At 40.0% G+C, this 18,193-nt stretch overlaps 2 protein-coding genes across 2 annotated transcripts in view; one reads left to right on the top strand and one right to left on the bottom strand.

Moving 5' to 3' along the window:
* LOC309717771 (uncharacterized protein) overlaps positions 1 to 18,193 on the bottom strand; it is a 352,978-nt gene that overhangs the window by 140,665 nt on the left and 194,120 nt on the right. The window lies entirely within an intron of this gene.
* Positions 1 to 18,193, top strand: part of LOC309717776 (low-density lipoprotein receptor class A domain-containing protein 4-like) — a 272,052-nt gene that overhangs the window by 69,812 nt on the left and 184,047 nt on the right. The window lies entirely within an intron of this gene.

Consider the following 18,193-nt stretch of genomic DNA (forward strand, 5'->3'; position numbering starts at 1 on the left):
CAGAAACATGGGCAATTGTGTTTCTCTTCATGGCCTGCAAAGGTCATTACTAGTGTTGGACGCCATAAGCACTTCTTTAATAGAGCGTCCTGGATACTGCTTAAACCAGCCAAGACATATTATCTACCCAGCATGTCCTGGGTCTACTCCATAGCCTGCTCCTGGTAGGAGATACCCAGAACAACTCACCAGGGAGTAAACACCTCCTGAGTGATCAGACTTCTCCCCTGTCTCTAAGGGACAGCCCAGCCAACCTTTGGAAGATCCTCTTTGTCACCATTTGTGTCTATGATCTCATGTTCTTGGTCAATACCCAGTGCTTGTGGCCATAGCTGAGGATCGCAATGTCGATCTTTCTTTCTTTCAGGATCCTCAGCAATGCTGACGCTGCACTAATCTGTGCATGAGTCTCCTGCTCCAATCTCTTCTCAGTCATTAACAAGACCCCAAGATACTCCAGCTCCGCTGCTTGGGGGAACAGCTCACTCATAAACAGGACCGGACACTCCTCCCTTTTCCAGCTGTGCGTATTTTTGATCTTTTTTTAGTGTAGAAAGAATGCTAATGTAAGGACAACTAAAAGGTTGCAGGGTGTCCAAATAATGCAACTCACAGCCTGGTGATTGTAAATGAGATGCCAGGTGGATCTCTTCCCTGTCACTACATGATATCATCGCTCCTGAATTCAAGGAATTCACTCGCCTGTCTTGGAAACCCACTGTACATCTAACTGACAATGTTTGTCTCTTGCATTCTGAGGCTATCAGTTAGCAATCCAAAGCCAGACAATAGAATAGACAAACACCTAAGTGTTTGAAAAATTCTGAAACAAACATTAGCCACACAATTTCAGCTGTGAGGGTAGAAACTTAGGTTACTAAGACAGTGTTGACTGGCACACTCTTAGTAAAATAACCCCACAGCCCTCATATATGAATGTAACCTAACCAAGCAGTGTGAGCTGCACAGTGATAGGTGATCAGTGAATTATATTATTTACATCTGAGCTACGCTTCATAGTGGAAGTTTGTAGAAACTCACATGGTAAGGGTTCAGTGTGTGTTTAGAGAGATGTGGCATAAATGGGTCGTTGCTAATTACCCTAATAGCTGCTTCTAATGTCGCTGTTTGGTTACCAGCTCACTTATTTGCACATTTAAAAATCAATGTATCAAGAGAACAATGAGGCCTGCTGTGGATGCGTGCGTGCAGCAGAGGAGATTTTTGTGCTACACTCACTAGCAAAAAAAAATGACCCGTCTGTCTAATAAACATCCTCCACTCCAAAGGTATAAAACTCAAGGAGGATAAAACTATAACAAGCTCACCCTGAGAATATATGTTTGTGTGCGAGAGAGAGAGCGAAGGAGAGAGAGTGAAAGTGGGGGTGTATCGACTCGTGAAAGTTGTGGAGAAGATGAAAAAGCGACGCAGCCGCCTCGGCTATTGCTCTGGAAGACATTTTTAGTCTGTTTTTCAATTTACAGTTAATGAGATTTTCAGCAGCCTCTCTCTATTCTGTTGTTAGTGTTTATCCTATCCTGTCTCCATAGCCCCATCTTTTATACCGCTGCAGTTCACCCTGTCTGAGCCGGATTGGCTTGTTTGTATAAATAGCTTACCGTGCGCTTGTGTGTGTACGCGTGTGTGTATGTGCACGCACCTCACTGTGAATACATTTCGTGGAAATGCTTGTCCATACATGTGTGCAAATGCATATGCATTATGTGTACCAAAGGCAATGCGGTCGCGCTTTTGAGTGCGTGTTTGTGTCTTGGAGCAGCATGCACTGAGGCGTTTTCCTGTGTCCTCCTGTTCTGCGCTGCTCTTCTGCTGCCTGACATCTAAAATACATTTGTTTTCATTTATCAGCCAACCAGACCATATAGCAGCTTCTGCTCAGTGCCACAGACTGAAGAGGAAAATTCTACATTTAAGCCGCCCCTGTCCTCTGATTTGTCTCTCTTACCACAACTCAATGTTACCCTTTAAGCTCGAACTAGCAGGGAAGACAAAGGGATTGTGTTGTGGTTTCTGTGCGCGACAAATCATAATCAAGTGAAATACGCATCAGAACATCACACTCAGTGTAAAAGCTTCAAGTTAGACTTAAGAAAAAAAAACAATTGCAATTAAAACTGATGAGAAAAAAAATAAAGAAGTTGTGAATATGTGTTAAACATTATAATTAGGTAATCAGGTGCTCAAATTCTTGCCTCTGAGATGGCACTTTAATCATTCACACAGAACTAAGTGCACATTAGAAGTAGCTCATTATTCTGATGTTTACTTGAGGAAGGATTTTAACTTTCCCGAGGGAGGCGTCAGCAGGGAGTAAGGAGTCATATGATTGGATTTTTGTAGTATCCTGTTGATGCGCATGTTAATCTATCCTTATTTGAGAGATACGCGACTGATGGAAGCCGAGTAATGCTGATGAGGAAGTGAAACTGTGTCACGTAATGTGGAGTTTGAATAGCATTTGACACGTTTGTCTTCCATTACTGGTGATGAGGCAGTGACACCGGGCCAGCAGACTGTGTTAAGATGTTTCCAGGCGGCCATAAATCAAAGTGGCTCGTGTGCAAATGTGTATGTTCCTGCGTCTGCACAGAGAGGATGGAGACTAACGGGGGATGCACAGGCAGCAGATAAAGATCAGACACCAGGGGGATGTTGCAATCATGCATATCAGTGAATTTAAAATACATAGATAACCCTATTGAGCAGGCTTAGAGGCCAGTCTGGCAGCCAGTCAGTTTTCACACAAATGGGGTCCTCAGTGGGGGGGCTGCCTTGCAGGAGTCTGATTATGGTGTGATGGTTGTGTAAACCACAAAATCAGTCAGCTCGACACCACAATTTATAATGTGTTATCTATAAAAACGGATCAACTTTTATTGATGCCTGATCAGACTTGTGCCGTCGAAAGAATCTGACAATATAAACCCAACGACAATCATCTTCAGGTGCTTTATATCATAAGGTAAAGATCCTGCAGTAAGAAAGAGGAAGATCCGACAGTCCTCTATAAGCAAGCATTTGATGACAGAGCAAGTCTGATGTAAAACTGAAACTTAGAACATAAGATAAGACGATCAGATATGCTTTATTTATGCAAAAGCTGGGAAATGTCTTTATTACAGCAGTTCAAAATAAAATTAAACATATAACAAATAGCTTAAGTCAGTAGGATAGTTTCCAGCTCGCTAAATTGTAACACAATATGATAAAAAAAATGTTAATGCAGTAAAAAAAAGTAAACAGGCAAACTTTCTTCAAAAACTGACATAAAAGAAAACCAAAATTCAAAAATAAATCTTTAAACTAATGAAAAATACAAAGTTATCAGTGCTGATGTGTGTGCACGTAGTTTCAGTCTCATCAGAATTAGTAGCAGTGAGTCCAACATAATGACTGTAAGAAAGTAAAAGTAAACAAGAGTAACAGTTACTTTGTGTTGAAAGAACTCTGCAACTACACATTTACACATAACATCAACCTGTCCAGGCAGATCAAAGAATACTAGCCAGTATTAGCTTGTTGATGTATTTTCATATATACTTCATATTCCAAAAAACATGTTAAATTGATTTTCTGCATTCATAGTTTGAGAAACATTCAGCAAACCACTTAAGCCCCATTAGGACTGGCTAACATTCCAGGTGGAGATGGGAGGATATAAAGTGTCTCTGCATTCCCAGGTGATGTAATCTTATTTCTTTCTTTATTTTTTCACTTCAGAGCTTACAAGACAATATGTATTTGTATTTATTCTTTGTCTGAGTAATCCAGTCCTAATTGTCAGTACATCCGTGAGCATGTTACAAACAAACTATTTTTAATGGCATTAAGATACAAGCACGCAGCTCCTGATAAGACTTAAATTACAGGAGTGATTGGCTTGAAAACAGGAGATGCATTTAGCTGTGATTATTACTAGGAAAGGGCTGAAAATCTGCTCACATAAAGTAATTTCTAGACTAGATGAAAGCCAGTGACCTGAGCTCCCACCTCCCCTAGAATTCATCTTTGCTCCTGCAGATGATGTGTTATACAGTATTTTATGGTGTGCCCTTAAAAGCAGACTTCTGGGGTTGCGTCACCTCATACCTATCTATAATTGTATGTCTTCCTGTGTACTTTGCACTCTTCAATCTCATATTCTTCCTGTAGACTGCGTTGTGCGGCGTGTTATCTCACAAAGCAGAAACGGCTCGAAAAATAACCGTATAAACATCTATAGATACACTCAGTGATGCCGTAGCCTGCAGATACAAGATCACTGTGGGAATTTCTCTATGTAGGTACACATTATCACTAATAACACATCTCTGAACCTTTGTTATGGGCAAAGACTGGCTAGAGTTGGTAGGAGTCTAATGACACTCTTTGGATAGACACTGTGAATGTATATGTGTGTCAGAGCGAGTGAGCGAGCAGGGGGAGATGCGCGTTTTAAAGATTATGTTTGCTTGAGGTAAAGAAGCCCTGTTTATGTTTGTAAGATGAGTCGTATGCTTCAGACTGCTGGGAACAACCTGCGAGTTTGTATGCAAGTGTGTAAATGTAGCCTTCCACCGCCAGCATACATATTCACACACGCCGCCTCAGTCCCTGTGAGGTATTTGTTACAGGGCAAACATACTGTATCATTACTGGGGTCGTGAGAAGGTAATGGGAAACAGAATGAGTCATCATATAGGATGTGTTAGCTGTGTGATATGGTATGAGTAGAGCCTCAGGGAAAGTGGCATCTGTACCTCATCTCCTTGTGCTTCCTTCCATCTTTCCTTCCCTTTTCATAAAAAGGATTCTTGTTGTGGTTGTGGTACTGGCATATTTGTTACATCAAAATTATCTTTGCGACAAAAAGCATGCTAGTCAGTGTTGTAATTCAAATGACAGGATGTAATAGTGAGGTTCCAAGACACATGGCTATGGGTTTTGACCGATGACTGTAGAAAATACAGTCAAGAAAAATGCTAGAATAATAGTCTTGTGTATATGAGACTTACTGAAAATGTTTACAATTTCAGCTTAAAGTCAAACATTAAAAAAGTCCCATTGTTACAATATTTGTTTCCAGCAATAATTAAAAATAAGCTTTGAAGAAGCTGCTAAATAGCTTAGCAAGCAAGGCTCTTTAGCATTCAGTCAGAAAGTGGAAGGTAATGAACCTTGCTTGTTAATGTTAGCTATTGTTACCAATAGATGTTATTTAAATTTATCGTTATTATTAGTTTTTGCTAATACTAGATGCTGGTAATTACTCTATATTATGTTTTGTGACTTATGGTAAGAAGAGCTAGCTAACTCTTAGCTAGTTTGGGAGGAAGCTAATTAGCCTTGCCTAGCTTAAAGATGATTTTGTCAACCCATTTCATTATTTTGGATACATATTGTTATAGTATCCATTCTGCAAACATTCACCAGGCCTCTGACACTTTTTCAGATTCTTCATTCCATATTTAGTAGGGACTTGGAATAAAATTATCACGTAGATACAAATTCGGGTGACCATTAAGTTGTCATGTACATGAATGTGAGACTTAAAAGGAAACATAATGAACCAAATATAGAATTGGGATTTAAAAGAAATTAATTTTAAAAAGATATAGATATTAATAACTGTTGAATGCAAGATGATGTTTGTACAAACGTTTGATCTGATTGGCCCATGTGTTAAAATGGAGATTGGGTACATACAGACATTTACATACAAGCTACAGTCATTAAAGTAAGAGGAATTTGTGTGTAGCTATAGGCTCAGTGTAGAGACCAGTCAGGTTTCCCGTTTATTAGCATTCGATAATATTCTAAGTTTTGAACCAATAAGCAAACTTCTAAAAGAGCAAAATAAAACTTTGCTATTATTTGTGCCTTTGTTCGAGTTGATAGGAAAAAGCACTTCAGCGTATCACTGCTGCCTATACTCACATTGTTTATGAGTTAAAAGATGCATCACTTTCTAATACCATTGTGCAGTCCAAAAGGGATAAGTGTTTCTGCTGTTCCATCGACTCCTAAAATATGGTCTTCTTGAGTAATAAATCCCACTTGAAATTTTATTCATTTTGCTTCAGTTTGATTTTATTTTCAGGCTCTCTGGAACAGAGTACCACGGAAAATGTTTTCACTCTAAAGAAGTCCACGGTAGGCCCTGAAACCCTCTGTAAAGAAATAAAATACACAGTAGTCGTTATAATGTTCATTAAATTAACTTTTACATGGACTGATTCTCATATAGCGCTTTTCTACTCTCCCAGATCACTCACAGCGCTTTATACAACATGCCTCATTCACCTATTCAACCACCAACCTTCCGATCGGTAGAAAACCCACTCTGCGTCCTGAGCTACAGCCACCACACAGGATCTGTGAGGGAATCTAAAGTTTTAAAGAAAGAGATTATAATAAACTGACTAAAAAATTAAAATAAGTAACAAACTGATATCTATCCTAAAGAACAAACTGAGAGAAGCTGCATGAGGACTGACTGTTACAAAATCAAGCCAAGGCAAGTATGTACAATTAACTAGCGTGATTAGATTGCTGCACAAGCACAAGCACACATAAAGCACTAGAATTACTTTTGAAGCATGTAAAGTAATCCAGACTTAAGTGATTGTGCGGTCATCACCACAGACAGACAGGTTGTCTACATAGCTGTCAGCTGCGTATTGTCTCTGCATGATGACAACAGTGAACTGCGGTCGATCGAGACACTGATGTTCAACAATAATCACCCTCATTAGTCATCCGTGTGTGTTGTTGTCCTAGATTAAACAATGAAATAAACTCAAATCCCTGTTCAGAAAAGTCCCCTCAAATAAAGAAAGCATGAATAGCAAATTCTTCTAAAGATTAGTTGCTATGTTTCAATTAGCAACTAATTTTTAAAAAAAAAAAAAACAGGCTTGAGAAAGCCAGTGATGATATATGGACCATCATACGTGTTGTCCTACTGTGCAAGCTAGAGTCCACGCTCTGGGTTTTTGACTTGTGATCAGTGGTTTGGAATTAGTGTGAGAAAATGTTAAACCTTGTCCTGTCCCCTGTGATGTGGTGCTCATGTCAACATATGGTCAAAAGTGTTAATGTGCTTAATTAGGCCGGCACTCTGAGCAGCAGAGAACATCCCTGCTCATTAAGTCTGATAAGGAGAAAAAAAGAAAGTTGCTCCTAATGTATAGGAACAGCGACCTTTGCCTGATTAATGCAGAGTGGGACTGGCGCGCAGTGACCGGGAAGCTCCAAAAGGACTCGGAGCTGCAGCACTTTAACTGCATTATTATCACACTCATTTTCCTTAGTCAGCTTCTGGTCTCACTACAGTTTTATGGCTGCTCAGAGACTCAGCTGAGAGATTAAGGACTCATAACAAGTTGTTTCATGTAGAGTGTCACCTCTAATGTCCGCTTACAGCAGAATGAAATGAGCCATTAGGCCTGACCTATCTACCCCGGTTTCTGTTGAGATTCTGAGAGAAATGTCACTGTGGCTCGTGCACTTTGTGGCGTGCAGCAGGGCTCTCCCAGGATAAGATCCAGGAGGAGGGGGTGCACGGTACAATGAGGAATATTTACAGTAATTTGTGGCGCGTTCTTCCTTCACACATTTAAAATGCATTAGAAGCCACCGATAGCCCATGACCACTGACACTCCCGCCCACGCACAGCCTGTGCCAGGCGTTTAGGTTTGTTTGTGGAAGTAGGTCCATCCACATTAAAATGCAGACATAAGTCAACTCTCCTGCTGGATATAGAGGATAAAAGCTGTAGAAATCCACAGCAAAAGAAACTGTTCCCGTCCACAGTAGCTTTCCTGCCATTTAGAATAATTTGTTTGTAAAAGGAAAAAGGCTAATTTGGATTTATAATTTAGTGAAAAGTTTACATTTTTTTGTAGAAAAAAAGTTTGATTTGAATCAAAGTTTTTCTCTGTTCTAAGCAATTCACTTCTACATACTTTTATAAGTGACCCAGCTGCCTGGAACAGGGATGTGTCAGAATCAGCCAACTCCAATCTGGCCCACTAAACGGCCTTGGAAAATGTGAAGGAGGGGAATCGATTTTGAGCTTTTATCTGTATTTTCACAAGTTTTACAGCTTTTCCTACTATAATAAAGACCTCCCCAATGGCCACTCATGATGTGTCACACCTGGCAGCAGATCACACCTGTCCTGCTTTGTCTTCGCTGCCTCCCTGAACATTTTAGGAGGGATTTCACTGCTAAACTTTTAATGAATGTTTGGATCTGGTCCTGAGCGCCTCGGCAGAAGTGTCGACCCTGTACGACCGAGTTCACAGGCTTGATCCTAAAGTGGGGCCTTTCTGGCTGTTCGGAAATTGAGGTTTAAATCTAAAGGTGACAGCGCTTTTTCCATCAGGGCCACTCAGCTTTGGAACAACCTGCCTGAGGAGATAAGGCTTGAAAATCTGTGACTTCCTTTAAGCGACTTGGAAGAAATACTTTTTTTAATCAACTTACTTATATGTGATGTCACCTTTTCTAACAGTTTTGTTGTTTATGTGTCTGTTTTCTGTTTTTTATGTTGCTTTTGCAGTTAATATGGATTTTATTCCTTTGTCGGAGGTTATTTTTTACACTGTGTTTTGTATTTTTGCTTTCCTTTCTGTTTTTTTTTTAAAGCTCTGTCCTAACTCTGGATCTACTGTTATTGTGGTGGTGGTGGTGGGGGGGGGGGGTTGCTTTGTTTTGGGGGTTTTGGGTTGGGGGGAATATTGGAATAGAGGTAAATGAGCAAAACTTGTGCTATTACAGTAGATTTACTGTAGCAGTTTTACCTTATAAACATTTCTACTTCAGAAGTACAATTTCTAGTTAGAGACATGTTTATCAACTATAAGCCAATTTGCATAGCCATGGACACACTGGAGCAGAGCTGGTTGACTGTAAATACACAATTTACTAACTCAAAGAGGCATAAAATGTTAAGTAACTCTTAATTCATTGTGGCATTTGTTGACCTTATCCTTCCTTCCTGTCACTCATAAGTGAACATAATCGAATTATGCACTCTTAAGGCTGTATGTAACACAAACACGCCGTTGAAAACAAACGGTGATGTATTTTTGATCTAGTGTGGCAATTGTGTGCTATAATTGAACAGCCATATCACAATATTTTAAAAGGAGACATCAGGTGTTTTTCCAACAACCTGTTTTTGTGCACATTTCAATGGAAATTCTGAACGTTCTTGAGGAGTTTTTACATTGTTTGATGTGCAAATGTTTGTACGAGTACAAACACGGAGACATGCCAGGTGAATAAATGATTGTATAAATGATGCATGTGACCTCCACTTTGCTAGGCTTACATAGGGGCAGATGAAAAACATCAGATCTGTTTGCAATGATGAAACTGAAACCCTAATAATATCAGATCAAAGTAACAGCAGTGCTTTATATCTATTCTTCTTAATTTCATGTATAACTGCATTCTTTTCTCAATATGGCTTTTGGAAAAAATACTGGAATGCGTTATTACTTAGATGTACTGGTCAAATCATATTAGTACCACATTCAGTCAGTTGTAAGGTTGTTAAATAACCAACACAAACATCATCACAAACCCAAAGAACATACTAAAATGTTATTTATTATAATATTATATAACATTTTGAAAAATGTTGAAAAACTTTAGCTTATAGAAATAAAACTGAATTTAATTAGAATTTCTCAAATTAAAGCCATGTGCCCACATAAGTAGGCAAGAAGTAAGTGTTGAGTATCTCCTCCAGGACACCACAGGTTCACGTCCCATTTAGGAGCTTTGTGTTCTGTGCTTTGTTTCTTTCTTTTTTTTTATGCCCTGATTTGTTTTCATTTTGCTGGCTTTGCACTTTCACTTGCTCCTTGGCTAGGTGACTTGTAGTTTAGTCGACTACTAAGCTAGGATAGATTTAGAAAAGATGCAAGGCTCACTGATCGTGCTGCCCTGTATGTCACACGCTGACGTCAGTAGCCTGCGTGCACGGCACACATACGATTCATCGTTTCAAACTGCACCATACTTCAAACCATAACCCTACTGCTCTTTATTGTTGATGACTGCATGTGTGAACAAACACATGGGCATTGTTTTTTTTTTGCAGTGCATCATTTTTGGTAGCATAATTTAACCCACATGCAACACACGAGCCTGCGTGCCTGAGGAATTCATCTCCTCCTCAGACAGTTAGTCAGAGCTCTCTCGGGGGAGGTGGGTCGCTCCGTTTGCCTGGGCTGTGCTGTCTGATTTTCTTGATACTTTGTCTTTTTTTTTTTTCTTTTTTATCTTCCTCAGTCAGAGGGAATGAGAAGGATTTTTGCTGCATGACTGCAGCCTGTAATGTCTCTGCTGCCTCTAGCTCCTGCATTTGCTCATGCTGTGCCTCTTTGTGTCATCTTTTTTTTTCTGTGTGTCTGAACTTAAATATACCTGCATATTTTCATGTTTACATACTCTTTTGAATGGCCTGTAAAATTGTCTGTATTTATGTCTGCATTGTAGGAGATTTGTTCTTTTCAAAGATGGCTTGGAAGCACTAAGGCTTTACTGGATGTAAATCATTTTATCAAACAAAGCTAAATGTCTTTTTAAAAAAAAATCTTGCTCTCAGCTTCTTCAAAGAACAGTAGTTTCACTCTGTGGGACTCTTTTATTTATTTTCTGCATTGCTAAGTGTTTCATGTCTCTGTTGTCTGGTACTTTCAATACAGTCTTTACTTTCTGTCTTATTTTCAGATTGGATGGAATGGGTAAAATGGCAGTGGTTGAAAAAGCTTGTTTCTACCGTAGACAAGTCAAAAAGTTAAAAAGTTTTGACCCGACATGGGTTTTCTTATACCACTTTGCAGAATCTACCTGTCAAGCATTTGATTCTGTGATAAATATTGCCTGTAGCTGTAGTATTAGTCGCAGAGTGGAGGTTTTCTGTGCCTTTTGGAAGTGATTTTTCAGTTAAAAAAAAGTCCAGGAAATGTTGAGAGAGTACATAAAACGGAAAGAAACAATTAAAAAAAACAACAAAGAAAATGCATTCTTGTGTTGGCACCATGCTGTGTGTAAAAATGTTTGGAATTCAGTGTTCAGTTATCACATAAGAGTACATAAACTGCACTCAACATGTTCAACCCATCTGCTCTGTGTCATTTTATATCAAAGAAATGAAAGTTAACACCCTAACCACTTCGTCTCCAGTCATGCACGACCATCAGATTTGGCTTTAACTCAGAAAAAGATTCAGGTTAACAGGTGACCTGCTGTTTACGTTTAGTATTGTAAGTTAAATAAAAGTTGCGTCTGTGAAGTCAAATAAAAAATACAAATAAATTACACAATCTGGCTGAAATGTCTAATCTGTCAGTATTTGTACATGGTAGTACTGTACTTGTGTTCTGTCACGAATTCCTGGTAATATTGGATTTAAACGCAGCGCTCACTCACTGCTGCTAATAAAGCTTCATATTCACACCAGGTTGACTTCATTTCTTTCCTCGTTGTTGCAAAGACTTCATTCCACCAATCACAGACAACCCCAGAACTCAAATACAGTCAAATCACAGCAACACGGAAGGCTCCTTTGCGGTCTTATTGTCAGAAGGAAGGCCCTTGCGGCTCATCCGCTTTACATTCGTTCTGTAGCTCAATAAATTCATATGTATGAGCCCAGTGTTTACGCCTACAGTCAATCTCTGTTTTTCTCTGTTCCTTATTTCTCGTCTAATCCGTCCAGTCTGTTCCCATCTTTTTGTCTTAGTTTGATGATTGGGACAGCTAGCTAATCAGCTGCACTACTACTGCACATCAGGAGACATTTTAAGTAAATCCTTTGAGAGCCCTTGAGGGAAAGGCTTTTGATCAGTTGTCTCTTTATGGAAGTGTAGGCTAATTTTGCCCGATGGCTCTTGCCTCTTTATAGTCTTTGTGTGGAGCTCTTGTGTCGGTATGGATTGTCAGATTAGGTCTATATTTGTTCTTTGTTTGTTTGTTGTTGTTGTTTTAAACACATCTGCATGACTTAACTGAACTGCACACACACACACAAAAGCCAACAGTATAAGTATTTCTATACCATCTATCACAGAGTGGCTAGCTTCCGTGTTAATGGCATCCACTTCCTGTCTGTCGTTTGCCAGCATTTCTGTGCCTTATGCGTCCGTCGGTATGCGTCTGTCAGTCCGGCCTCTTGACACTACAGTTGATGCATGGCCAGATTAAGCCTGTCAGATTTATCACACTCGACTGGCAGTCAGCGCGACGCAGAGCCAGATCAGACAAGGATTTGACGAATGACGCCTTCAGCCTACCTTTGTTTGCTTCTTGCTTTGCCAGTCATTTTGTGCACCATTACACACTTTAAGATAATTTATTTATCTGTTTTTTTGGCCTGCGGTGAATGATATATTAGATAATTCCCCTGAAAGGGGGTTTAAAAAAGGAGGTTTAGAGGTTATGTTTTTAGATGTTTCTGCTTTATTGCCCGAGAAAGGTAAAGGATAACGTGCACTTGTTGTGTTATTAGTGTGTGACAGCTCAGTAAGTACGGATTAAAAAGGAATGTTTTTGGACTGAAACCAACTAAAATTACCCACTAAGAGCTGTGTTTAATGCGGTCTTTATTCGCAAGTCCAGGAAGACTGGAGTGACGCCTCTGAAATACTAAAAAGCAAAAGAAAAATATGGGATCTATATTTTTCTTGAGAAATCAAGCATTAACTGTCTATGACACAAGCCTGTGTTTCTCACTGTCCGTCACAATACATTATAGCACAGTGTGATACCATGTTATACAATAGAAGACATACTGTAAGATAAAATAGGATGTGGTGTATGCATGAATGTGGACTAAAGGAGGAAAATAAACCTGCAGGTAAGTTGGATGCTTCTGGGATAGGTAGCTACGTGTTGTTTAGCTCTCTGCTGCTTTTGCTACCTGTACTTAAAAAGTGCTGGATTATCTTCTTCTCAAAATGATTTTTGGAATGATATGAATATACAAACACATGCTCTCCACAGTATATTGTTACAAAGCTTTTGCTTTAATTTGACACATTGTTTCCGTCCAGTAAAAAAATGGCAATTGTTGGGTGTTGGTGTCCTTGTAAGACTAACAGTATGGTTTAAAGCCCTTACTGAGCTGTACGGCACTCTGCACTGTGCTCGACCTTAAGAGCCCATAAGCTCTGGCCGCAAGCCAAGCTCATCAAACTGGAATACAGTATGGATGAGACTAATGAAGCGGACTAAAGTAGATCTTCCATTAATCAGCTGTGAACTTGTGTAATCTTTGTCCATGTGTGTCAGAGTGTCGGTGTCCTTAAACTACTTGTCATTTGCACATTAGGAGAATGTTTTATTAAGACAAAGAGTCGATATTATTAAAGAAATGTGGAAAAGTATATGATTATATTTAATATACTTTAAACAGGGCTAACAAAGCCACACCCCCACCCATCTGTGGCTGGTTGTCTCTGTAGTAAAGACTAAGTTTTGTATGGTTAATGGATCTAACACAGTGTTTTATTATGTGTCTTATCACATATTTACTGTGATGGTCTTGCCTAAGAACACTTTGATGTCTATGTTAGAGGAGCTGGGGATCAATCCACTGGCTTTGAACTAACGTCATCGTAATGTTTTTTTTAAGACAGATACTGATATCAGTATTTGGTCATTTAAAATTCTGGTATTCTGATATATTGGCTGATATAATGTCCCTAACATTTCTTGTTTATTTCTTTTCTTGTTCTGCTCGACTTTTCTCAGTTAGTTGTTGTTTTGTGGCATTCCAGACATTTTTCAGCCATTATAAATGGTGATAAATTATCAAATGGCTTATATTAGCCAATAATATCAGCCCGTCAATAACAATTATATTGACTGTTGCATCTTTCAGAGAGAATAGTAGTTGTCCGTAAATGCATCAAGTAGTTATACCTGCCTGTGCTCTCTATAACAGTGCTATCTATAGGTATGTAGTAGATATGTTTGCGTATGCTTTAAAATCACAGAGGGCCAGTTGAAGTACTTTTCTTAGCCCTAAGTAACGTGTGCATGTTGCATGTAACCTAAGAAATCTGGTGATGGGATGTTAGAGTGGGCTGTAGGTTGTCAGAAAGATTTGAGACAACCCAAATGAACTTTAGGATCAAACAGAATCTCAGGCGCTTATCTGCAGCTGGAGGTGGAAAAAATGTTCAATTATTGTTAAAACATTCAGGGAAAATGGCCTCCAGTTTTCACATACTAGGAGTGTCAAGTTCATCAGTTACTTTGTCTTTTTTCCACACTTAGTTTGAATGTTTGAGTGTGCACACTGTGTCCACTACTCATTGTTTAATCCAAAGAAAGAACAGTGAATATATGAGCTAACCCGTCATAATCTCCAGGAGATCCACATTGTTTTATTGTCCAGCAGCAGAACATTTTGTATTTCCTTCGGCTGCCGCTGTCAGATACACATAAACAGTCCGTGAAAGCTTTTCTTTTTCTTTCTTTCTTTTTTTAATGACTCGTTTTTTCGCCACGTCTGTTGCGGCAGAACTCTGAATCACCTCGGTAGCCCCAGTTCTTTATTTGTTATGCAATCACATTCTTAGCATGCTTGAATTTTCAGCGTAACAGATGCGACCAGCCCCGTGGTTAAATAGTCTGTTCCCCAGTCCATGTTTGTCTGTCTGACTGCTGTCTCACTGATAAGCACATGTCCCTGTGTGACCCAGCGGAGGAGTCAGAGCTGGCTGTTAGAACTGCTAGTTGTCCCCATATGTTACAATGACAGACAGATAGTAGACACAGAAACACGCTCCCGTACTAATAATGCTCTGACGGAAACACTCCTCACTTTACCCACTTCACGGAGGCTAGAGGCCACACGCAGTCTTAACAGTTTAAGAACCCTGGAACAAAGCTTATAATTGTCATTATAAAGGTCTGCATAGGACTCTTTGCTCAAGTACAGTCTCTCAAGGCTACAATGCAGGCTGTCTTATTGGAGTTTATTTTATGACTGACAGATGGCAGCATGAATGCACTGCTGACTAAAAAGCTACTGAACCAGGGATCTTTTTGTGCTTGTTAGGCAAATATGTAAACCACTACATTATGGCGCTGCTAAGTACAGGGGTAGATTTTTGAAAATTTCACCCTTATGTAGGCAGTTTTCTTTAAAATGGCGAGATGGATTCAGCATAGTAATTCAAAAAGAAGAGCATAGCTTTCCTTACTGGAGGTCCACTCGTGAAGAGGCTGGAGACCGTAGACTACTTGCAGACTAAAATCTGTGAGTGATCAAAAGAAGATGGGCTCCAAGTTAAATTAATGTCAGCGTTTAGGTGACACATGCAGAGTGACTGCTGACAGCCATATAACAGTTCAACTGAGATTACATGTTTCCAGAGAGACCTGGCCAAGAGAGCAGCACAGAGTGTAACAGATAGAAACAAATATAGCCGACACACCGAACTCAACATCCAGATTGCACGAAATAATGTATCCAGAAGATGCGTAAAATCTAAGAGTCCAGGGCCTTCGCCATCTGCCTGCAGCCATCTGAGGTTGCAGTTTCTTTTTACATCATCCTCAGGTTCAAAGGTGATTCAGGCTGTTTGTCAGTTTGCTCAAATGTTCCAGGGACAAGCTGGATTGATTAAAATAGGCATATATGTTCTTTCAGAGGCACGTGAGAAAAACACGGTTAATGTCAGGGATCAACTGTGACTTATGCTCTAATGCCCGATGTAAATGATGCAGTAGCTGTTGTTATTATCAGGGATTTGGCACAATCTGACATTTCACTGAAAAAACAAAGAACAGATTGACTACATTGTCAGTGAACACTGATACTGTCAGTCGCTATAAAGTGAAAATGAATCCGCAGCTGAATTATTCATTAGTTTGATCGTTCAAGTTCAAACCCAACACACCTTTCCTGCCTACAGAAAAGTCTGTTATAATGAATGTACAGTAGTATTGGACTGAGCTGAAAGCATACATCCCTGGTGGCTAACATCACTGACTAAACAGTAATACCCTACTTTGTATTGCTAATGATTTTGGCTTTCTGCGTGTACATTTGTACATTTGGTTTGAACTCCCTTTTTTGAACTAAGGCACAGGCATAAAGCATAAGGAGTGAACTAGGGCAATAATTGAACAGACGTTTCCTTTCAGCCATCAGCTCTGAACGTTTCTAGACCCAGTGCAGCGTTACTGGACGGTGAAGGCTTTTTAATCTGCCAGCTCCCCGACGCAGAGCGGATGGTACTAGATCGCCGCAGTGCGAGACCAGCGCAATTAATTGTGCAGCAAATTCACAGCGAGCAAGGGGGCGTTATCTGCACCGCCTCTTAGTACTCTATCGAGGCAGCACCCCCACCTACGCCAAACAGAGGTTCGCTACTTGCGAGAAGTAGTCGAAACCTCGCGTGTGAAAAAACGTGTTTATTAGCAAAGTGTTTGGCAGCGAAGTTCATAAGGTGGACCCAGTTACAGGAGAACGGGCATGAAGGTAACGAGAAAAGTTTAATGACTCCACGCACCGCCACAAAGAAGAGAAAACAACAAAAAACACTAAAACTCAATCTGCAAGAATGAGAAAAACTAAGTGTGCATACCACAGAGACTGGGGTAATGCACTAAAGAACTACAGCTTCCAGTCTCTGGTCCAGAGTTTCGTGATAGTATAAGACAAAGATCGGCGCTGGTACATTAAAGCCGAAACCTGATAGAAGCCTGTACCGGAGACAACAGCTACAAATAAGGTGCTATTTGTGTGTGTGTGTGTGTTTCTTTGGGTATTTTTCAGTAACAAACACTTGGTTTCCTGTGTCCCGTGGTGTTTGCCAGACCTCTGTTCTCTGCTCTGACTTGGAAGTCCTACAGCTGGATAAATCCAAAGATAAGACAGGAGACCAGGAGTTGTCCTTAAATGACCAGAGAACAAACATCCACCTGGAGCCATATTTTCCACTGCCTGCCAGGACAGCCTGTTGTCCTCAGATGACCCAGCAAACAAACAAACAGACAGACCGACAGTCAGTGGGGTCAGGCTGCACTGACTTTCACATGTTTTCAGGAGCTGTCTGGAAAAAAGAAGAAAACTTTAATAAAAAGAACTTTCTTCAGTCCTGCTGAAAACCCATTAAGGGTTTATACAATACAATTACTTTATATGCCATAAAATACTCTATAGATTCTGCTCCTGGACTTTTGAATAGGCCGCATGCTATTGTAATTCCTCCATCAGAATATGATGGTACAGTCTATCCACAACGCTATACAATAATGCCCCTATTACTACTGGAAGAGGTGCACATTGTGGAAAAACCCACTTTCTAATTTCTGTTTCCTTTCATTGGTTCAGCTCACAGAAGAATAACTTTGGAAACAGTCTGCCTTTAGAAAAAGCAAATAAATTCAGACTTTTTTTCTTGTTGAATATAATAAATAAATCAGTTTTGCCGAACTCATAGGGTAGCTGGGTTACTGTTACACGAGTATGTCAGATGATATTTATCACTTAGGTCATTTTTTAAACATCGAGGTCTTAGGGCCAGGACGGGTCCTCGGTGTTTATTAAGAGAGGTCCGACAGTCAAAAGGGTCTTCTGATTGTTGAAAATACGTCCTTTAAGCCTAAATTTAGTTCTTTTTGTTCCTTTTAACTTTAGTCTTGGTGTAGCGGTTTACACTCTCACCTAAAAAGTTAGAAAATGTTTGATCCCAGGACACAAATCCCACTGGGATCCCATCAGAGCTACCAGCTGTGGCGACCCATGGGTCATTTCATTTTCGGTCCTCTCAATCAGAGGAGCTCTTTGATTGGCTGACCACTCTGAAAATAAGGATGGCTAACTTCGACCCTCTGGAATTTTTTCAAACTGTTACTCAGGCAAGAAATCGTCTCCTAGAATCACATGTTTTTCTGCGGGAGCCTGGAGAGACTCGGGAGACTGGTGTTGTTTAGTCACCAGGAGGCAAAGTGATGAGTCACCTACAAGGCACATAATGAAGTATTTAAACCCCCCCTCCACCCCCCCTTACGTCACAGTGGCCCCGTTCTCGCCTCCACTTTTCCATTCGCCAGCCTACAAGCTGTTTGTGTACCCTGACCGTGATAAGGCTTGGTAAGAACAGGCGAATGGAGCTGAGATAAGACTGAGATCTGTCATATCTTTCCAAA

The sequence above is a fragment of the Aulonocara stuartgranti genome (genome assembly GCF_965226115.1).
Source record: "Aulonocara stuartgranti genome assembly, chromosome: 11".
NCBI lineage: Eukaryota > Metazoa > Chordata > Actinopteri > Cichliformes > Cichlidae > Aulonocara > Aulonocara stuartgranti.